This window comes from Panthera leo, chromosome B4, assembly GCF_018350215.1.
Source record: "Panthera leo isolate Ple1 chromosome B4, P.leo_Ple1_pat1.1, whole genome shotgun sequence".
In the NCBI taxonomy this organism is placed as follows: Eukaryota; Metazoa; Chordata; class Mammalia; order Carnivora; family Felidae; genus Panthera; species Panthera leo.
In genome coordinates this window covers 98,027,285-98,036,151 of record NC_056685.1, presented here as the reverse complement: position 1 = coordinate 98,036,151, position 8,867 = coordinate 98,027,285, and the positions used below count along the sequence as shown (strand labels likewise).

The following is an 8,867-nucleotide window of genomic DNA, read 5'->3' as shown; positions in this document are numbered from 1 at the left end:
CCTTCATAAGATTTCAGAGGCAGGAAATCTTATAAAGATTTGTAAGATTTAATCTTATAGAGATGCACAGCCACAATGTAATTCAAGTTTATTTGTGATATTTTTCTGCCTGGAAACTAAGGATTGACTGAACAGAGGCCAAAATACCCTCAACGCAGGAGAAGAGAATTAGTTTGAGTATCTCTGTTACAGGATTGTACCACTTTAATTCTCATCTCCCTTTGTTATCTCTGTTCCTCCAGCTTCTGAGCAAGCTCAACTATTATAGTAGTTTAGTATCCTCCAGATCTTCCTTTCCTATAATTATTTATCTGTCTCAGCTCCTCAGTTGCCACTCCCCAGCTGCTGCTTCTTTGCGTCTTTGCTTGGGGATGGAACAGTGAGTGGCAGGCATATCCAAACTCTCCCTCTCTGTATCTCAGCAGACATCACTAATGAATCATGTCACTCTTTCTTGCTGAGCCTGCATATGTTTGGCAATCTTCAGGGCACCACTCCAGGAAGCCAATACCAATCAGGGTTGGCACAGTTTGTTGCAGACACTTTATATTAGCTCACTCACCACTCATTTCCATGCTTCATAGTCTTACTTTCTTGAACAATAGAGGCTGACAACTCACAAGGCGCATTTTCCAAACATCCTATCAGGTAGAATGCAGGTGTGGGACTTCGGCTCTGTCATGTACGTGAACCCCCATGAAGCATGGATGAGGAAAATAAAAAACACGAGGCAGCTGTTGCATGTGGGTCTCCTGGGGCAGTTGTGCCAGAGTGCCTAGTTCCTATTGTGTAGGGGCAATGGCAATGTTTTTCCTTTCTAATGACCTTATGGTATGATTGGGCATGTTTCCTGGATATGTTATCCTTACGTATACTTCTGGAAATGTAGTGCCCAGGCTTAAAGGCCATCCCAACAATTCTGTTAGATGACTTCCACTAACCAATTATTTAATGAATAAGCCAGCTAGATTAGTTTCAGGTGTCCACAACTAAGAATGAGGATCTATAGAAAATTGAAACGTACTTTTTATTTCTGGCAATTAGTAGCAGAATATCCAATTAACAAGGGCTTAAACATAGGGCTTTTGTTTTCACATACTGCTCAAGGATGTCAGCCAGGAATTATCTTCAGCACGCGATTTCTGACTTCACTGTTACAAGATGACTTCTGCATCTCTCTTTTTTTCTGCACACAAAGTAGCAGATAAGGGTGCATCAAAGCTTCCTTCTAACATTCTTTTATTTGAGAAAGAAGGTCATAATCAGGGACTTCTGTTGACATCAGCTAGCACTGTTGCATGACCTCTCTAAAACATGAATGCTGGCATTTCATTATCCTGCTTTTAGAAGAGACAGGCAAAGAAGTAGAAGTCAGAAATTGTCGAATGAGATATCCTACAATGTTTCCCACACCATCATTGTCTTAGTCGCTGTTGTCACCCAGGGCTCTTCTGCTGAGCTCCAGCCAAAGCTTACTCACATTTTTCAGATGAAATATTTAGTTACCATTTGATATTATTAAACATACCAAAAGACCCATCCTTTCCAAAGTAACTTCATCATCAAATGTGAATTTTCTAGTTTTAGGATCCCATATTTGGATTAAGATACTTGCTGTCATGGGCTGCCTGGATGGCTCAGTCAGTTAAGCGTCCGACTCTTGATTTTGGCTCAGGTCATGATCTCATGGTTTGTGAGATTGAGCCCCATTTAGGGCTCTGCACTGACAGTGAGATGCCTGCTTGGGATTCTCCCTCTCCCTCTCTCTCTCTCACTCTTTTTCTCAAAATAAATAAATAAATTTTAAAATAAGATACTTGCCATTCAGAGAACATATGCTAGACTGTATATGTATTATTTAGTGATGGTAGCTCAAAAACCCATGACCGCTCATTATCTTGTTACCACAGACAAGATCATTAAATGCGCATGTGTATCCTCATGAAGAATAGAGAAGAACAGTTTCATCTGAGGAAAGGAGGCCTGCAAGGACGACTTGGCATCATGAGCAACTGGATTCTAGGTATGATGAAGTGAACTAACGAGGGAAACAATTACAAGTACATTGTTGCGTGCCGGCTTTAATTAGGAATACATATTAAATGATTACTTCATATATGTTAGAGTTCTAGAAGGACAGTTCATAGCATTCCTCTCTTCTCTGTTTGAGGTTGGAACAAACCAAGAAATGGAAAGACAGGAGAAAATTATAATATCAGTTTTTCGCTCATAATGGTCTCCATATTTTATGCTTAAGTTTTTGTCCAAGTGGCTTTGTAATCCTTGACCCCAGAATTCTACCTACTAACTTAACCCAGTCACTGGCTCAGCTGGACAACCCCCAAGCTTCACATATCCACACACGCACTGGGGCAACACCTTTTATCACAGGCAGCCAGAACTGAAGAGGAACTAGAGTGAGCCAAGCTACACATGGCCCCTTCATTACCCCATTTGCCCATTAGATAAGTCATTGCACTCACTTCAGGTCAGTGAACATGGGAGGTGGATGAGAAACCAGGAGTGTTGTTCTGGTGGAAGACCCTTGCCCAGAAATGTGAAAAGGTGGGGGGTATGTATGATTCTTTAAAGTTAAAGCCAGACAGTGAGGGAAGAAAGTGACAAAGCCATTCCAGACAATAATGTCATCGTTACTAGTATTTCATCATCCTAAATTATTTTTTAAAAATTTTTAATGTTTTTTTTCCTTATTTTTGAGACACAGAGAGACAGAGCATAAGCAGGGGAGGGGCAGAGAGAGAGGGAGACACAGAATACGAAGCAGGCTCCGGGCTCTGAGCTGTCAGCACAAAGCCCGACGCAGGGCTCGAACTCACGGATGGTGAAGTCATGACCTGAGCTGAAGTCGGACACTTAACCGACTGAGCCACCCAGGCTCTCCTTTCCTAAATTATTGTTAAGAAGATAATGATAATTCATATTTTGCTGATGTCATTGTGCCTTTCCTATAATATTTACAGCAAGAACATTTGTAAAGGGAAAAATCCACTATGCCTCCAGGTACCTTCATGTTTCCACAAAATTTTCATTTTGTGAGCCAAAATAAGAGATTAAAAAATATTAACAAATTAACGCATACATACCTTTCCAGCCTCAATGCCATCTTGTTCTGAATTTACTTTATAGTCTAGTAAAAGCAGTCTGCCTGAAATGATCATGGAACATTTTATACTATTCTATGCCTCTGTACTTGAGTTTTTGCTAGTTCCTTTCTCTGAAATGCATTTTCAGGCACCTTTTATCTAACATTAAGCATCCTTCAAATCTTAGTTCAAGCATTATTTTATTCCATGAAGAATACTTTCCTGAATCTTCTGAATACAATAAGTGACCATCTTCTGTGATCTCATAATAGCACTTTTCACAGTACCGTATTTGAAATTATATGTCATGTATTTGTTAACTCAATTGAAATACAAGAGGTCTAGGTTAAAGATTGTTGTTTTCATTAATATTTGTATCTTTCTAACTTAGCACAGACTTGTTCTATAGTAGGCAGTTAATATGTGATTTTTGAATTGTTGAGCTAAGGCAGAGACAGACAATGGAGTTATTAGGACAGAAAGGATTTTCAGAGAAGAGCAAATTGTGCATGAAGATACATTTAGCTAAAATATGTGTTAGAAGTTTGAGGAATGGCATGGTTCTTTATACAGTAGATCTTTACTTTTGAAATGTCACATTAGTTTTTTAAAATCTTTAAGTGTGATATTTTGACATTTAAAAAAAAAACACCATCAAATGACACTGAACTTTTTAAAAGTAGTTCCAAAAGAATAACAAGAAAAGTGACTTCATGAAACTGTTGTAAAATTATTAGAGTTCATAATATGTGTTTCTACTTATTCTTTTTTCTATCATCAGCATCATGAGATATTTAGTAATTAAATTATAATGCACATCATTATAATTCAGAATGCATTAATTATGTATATATATATGTATACATATACATATATATATATATATATATATATGAATTCAAACATCAAAATGAGAAAGAATAGATGATTTTTATATCTGAAGGTATATCCTAAGCAACAAATATAGAACATTAACCAAAACTGGGATATTTTTCAGCCATTCCTGATTATAGCAACATATTATCAAGTCAATGACCTGTTTTTTGAGGAGCATCTTTGAATATGCTGTGTATTATATGTGGATAAACTGCGGATAAAATCCTGTCTCTCAGCATACATCCATAAAGAAAACCTGATAGAACATTGCTGGTCAGTAAGAGGCTAGGCTTGGCTTTTTACGTCAGATTTCTGAAGATCTTTCCTCCTGTGCAGATCTGATGTGGCTGACATCTTTCTGTTCATTTCTTCAGTCTGAATTCCATAGAAACAGCATTCCATTTCTATATAACCATATTTAGACAAAACCAGTTACTGGCTACTGTCATTATGGAGGATTCAAAGTCCCACATCCTAAACTTTTCTGTTTGTGTTTTAATATTCTTGAATTCTAGCTTAAGTTCAGGTTCAGTATCTTAATTCTGTAATTCCATGGTTTCTGGGACTTATTTAAAGAATAAATAAAAATGTAGGCCAAAAACACATGTATAAAATTGCTACAAATATTTTTTGACTTCCATAAAACATTATGATTTATTAGATGAATATTGATTCAAATTTTATTTTCTAAGATTTGCACTTTACTAGGACCAAACTAGATGCTTTATAGTTAATGTTTATTCATATAAATCAACATGTAATCCCCTTCTTCACTTAGCAATGCCAAAATAAATGATAAAATTGGTTTCTGCCTACTTAATCATTTCTGGAAACAATTATTTATTTGAATTTATGTTTTCTCAGTCATTCATGCACAATTAATCATTTTCAGAACTGCTCAATCCCAAAGAGGTTTGACAAATGTTGCACTTAGAAACAGCTTTGTTTCCAAACTGCATTTTCTGCACCTCTCTTTTATTATATTACTAACAATATTTGCATAAAAATAGTATCAAATTAAACAAGTTGCCAATTTCACTTTAGCAGATTTAAAATCCTCTTGAAATTATTACACATCAACAAAATGTAAAACCACTTGCATTAGCATATATTAGCATTAGCATATATGTGTTGAAGAGCAAACATATCCAACATTCATCCTGGGGGTACCTAGGTAAAATTACTGCTTTATTCTATTATTCCAATAAAAGATAAAATATTGCCTAAAAACTACCTCAGCTAACTTTGAAGTTTCTGCAAGTGCAAAACAGAGCATTTGATTTCATGAAGATTAAAGTGAACTTCTAGTAGATTTAAGCCACTCCATCTCTCTGGGCATCACTATGTAAAATCACTTTCAGATTAAGTATAAGCACTACAAAGAGTCATCACCTGAAAACATACTAAGAATGTAACCAAGGTAATTTTTACACCTTCCATTTCTTGGGTTTTTGTTGGTTGGTTGTTTGGTTGGTTGGTTTTTTGTTTGTTTGTTTTGAGAGATCGCACCTGCTTTCATGCAAGTGGAGGGGGGCAGGTAGGGAGAGGCAGAAGGAGAGAGAAAGAAAATCCCAAGCAGGCTCCGGGCTCAGCACAGAGCCCCAGGCGAGGCTCCATCCCACAACCCTGGGATCATGACCTGAGCGGAAATCAAGAGTCAGATGCTCAACTGATCAACTGACTGAGCCAACCAGGTGCCCCATTACAGCTTCCATTTTTACAGTTTCTTCAGTCTTGTAATTTTGATTTTAGTTTTCTATATAACAGTCATTAACACCTTAGAATGGTCTCTGAAAACCACATATTTATTCTTGTTAACATCCTCTCCCTTCATTTCTTTATCCATTTGCTATTTGCAACTATTCAGGCTAATATAGACTTAAACACATTGGGAACCTATTTTTCTCAGTTGTTTACCAGGTACACTTTTACTTTTGAAAGTATAGGAGCGCCTGGGTGGCTCAGTGGGTTGTCTTACTTCAGCTCAGGTCATGATCTCATGGTTTGTGGGTTCGAGCCCCGCGTTGGGCTCTGTGCTGGCAGCTCTGAGCATGAAGCCTGCTTCCGATTCTGTGTCTCCCTCTCTCTCTGCCCCTCATCACTCATGCTTTGTCTCTCTCTCTCTCTCAAAAATAAATAAACATTAAAAAAATTTTAAGAACTGGCTACAGCCTTAACCACTTTCTAGCTGTGGAAACTTCTCCATTGCTTCAATTTTTTTTATCTATAAAAAGTGAAACTATTATTCATTGTAAAGGATTAATGTGACAGTAAAGAAATATAACCTGTAATGTGTCTTACATGTAGTATCCCCTTAACTGTTATTACTATTCTTAATACTGATTTTCTCACTTTTATATAAACTTAATATAGTAGAAAGACTTGTGAGAATCAGTTCATACTATAGGGAATTTACTTAAAACTTAAAAAAAAACCACTATCTTATTTATAACTAGTGGGAGTTGGCAGGGGATGTAAGTTGGAATAATTTCTATGGAAGATAATTATATAGTTTTTCAAAATTAAAAGTTGTCATATCTGTTAACATTTTTTCTTCTGAGTATTTATTCTCCATATATACATGAATGTGTTTGAAAATACCTTGTACCAGATAGTCACTGAAATATTATTTGTGATAGAAAAGAAGGAAAAATAAACCTAACTAGCTACCAATAGGGAATCGGTTAACTAAATAGTGATAAATTAGACAATTAAATAATGCCAGACCATTTTTATTATTTTTAATTTAAAAAAAAATGTTTATTTATTTTTAAGGGGGGCGGGCAGAGAGAGAGAGAGAGGGAGACACAGAATCCAAATCAGGCTCCAGCCTCTGAGCTGTCAGCCCAATGCGGGATTCGAAACAACCAACTGATCATACCCTGAGCCAGAGTCGGACCCCACCCAGGCCCCCCTGTCTGGCTGTTTTTGAAATGAGGTGACCCATATACATTTCTAAGATATATTTAAGTAAAAAATTTGAGGTTTAAAAAAAGGTATAATGTGGTCCTATTCATATAAACAAAAGATATGTATGTACAGAATATCTATGGAGGATGTAGAATGAACAACCAGTCACACTATCTTTGGGAAAAGGAGCTGTGTTTGGGGATAAACAGTTAAAGCAGGGTGTATTTTCCATTATATTTCTTTTTACAAGGGTTTTTTAAAATTTGCTTAAATTTTTATTTATTTTTGAGACAGACAGAGTGTGGGTGGGAGAGAGGCAGAGAGAGATGGAGACACAGAATCCAAAGTAGGCTCCAGGCTCTGCACTGTCAGCATAGAGCCCAACGCAGGGCTGGAACCCACGAACCTCGAGATCATGACCTGAGCCGAAGTGAATATTTAACCGACCGACCACCCAGACACCCATCCATTGTATCTTGAGATCAATCTTATTTTTTATTTTTACCACTTAAGTGTGTTATCTACTAACATAAAATAGACGAAAGGAAAGATGATGCACCAGGCATACTTTTGTCATGATCCTGTCACCAAAGTGATAGTTATGGATAAATGATTGCGTGACTTTGACGTGAGCTTTTCTGATACACTTGAGGGTGATTTTTATATATAAAAGAGCAACCTAGAGTAACTATTTTTGTTTCAAACTAAATATTAAAATTTTTTAAATTAAAAATATATTTCCTTTGTGCCTTAAATTTATTCTACAAATTTTTAATTCTATTTCTAACTTCATTGGATATTAATAATGATTTCTAAGGATGCTTAAGTAATGTTTGCTTCTGTTTCTGAACTTAAACCTTAAACAATGAAATTCTAAATTTATTATATCAGATTTCTTTTCAAAATACTTAAGCTTTCTGGGTAAAAAATATATCCTAAGTATTGGGAATGTAATTACAGCATGATGGCTAGAGTTAATAGTACTTCAGTGCATATTTGAAAGTCGCTACACGAATGGGTCTTTAAAATTCTCATCACAAGGGAAAACTGTGTAACTACGTGTGGTGACAGATGACATTTGGACTTACTGTGGCGATCATTTTCTAACACATATAAACATCAAATCATTATATTGTTATAATGTTCTAAAGCTAATATGTGAATTATACCTCGATACAAAAATAAAACAATCAATAATAGAAGACAAAACACTCTGATAAGTCCAATAGATTAAATATATCACTAATTAAAAATTTAGTAAGGCTTCAATTTAAAGTCACTAGTCTAAATCAATTACTCAATTACTTATTTTGAAATTGTCTCTTAAAAGACCGTCACTCTAATAACCAAACTGTCTTAAACAATGTCAGCCCAAGAATACTAATGACTAGATGAGGTAAAATCTTGAGTAGGTTGGGTATTTATTTTATATGTGCAGAGATGTTAAGCAATTTGACTCAATTTGTATAACTAGAAAACAGCAAAATTGGATCCAAGTTTACCTTATTCTAGTCCTATAACTTTCACACTGTGTTGCCCGTTTTACCAGGTACCAGAGACTGGCAAAAAGGAATTTTATTCACACGTGTGTTTGAAAGTTCAAAGAGTAGAGCTGACTTCAAGTGCAGTTTGATTTGGGTGCTCAAAAGATATCTTCGCCATCCAGTTTCTTCCTCATACTCTTGCGGTTTTGTCTCCTTTGTGTTGGCTACATTTTTTGCTGTAGAAACAAGCCTTATATCTACTACCATCTAATAAAATGCTGGTGTTTCATTTTTCTGAAATTCTCCAGGAAAGATCTCATCACCTCCTATTCATTTTTCAATATCCATGTCTCTGAAATATAATCACTGGCTAGAAATAAGATATACTAATTCACATAGAGATAAATCAAGGTCAGCTTCTGGGCATGAGAGGTTCTATTTTACCAAATCATGTGGATTGAGAGTGGCAAATAGGCGTATGTACAATAGAATG

At 35.9% G+C, this 8,867-nt stretch overlaps 1 long non-coding RNA gene across 1 annotated transcript; it reads right to left on the bottom strand.

Annotated features, from left to right (window-relative positions):
• Window positions 1–1,008: 1,008 nt before the first annotated feature.
• LOC122223683 lies at window positions 1,009–3,323 on the bottom strand. Its single transcript, XR_006204392.1, has 2 exons — window positions 3,105–3,323; window positions 1,009–1,337 (listed from the first exon to the last, which is right to left on the bottom strand). It is a non-coding gene; the product is annotated as an uncharacterized LOC122223683 (long non-coding RNA).
• Window positions 3,324–8,867: the final 5,544 nt, after the last annotated feature.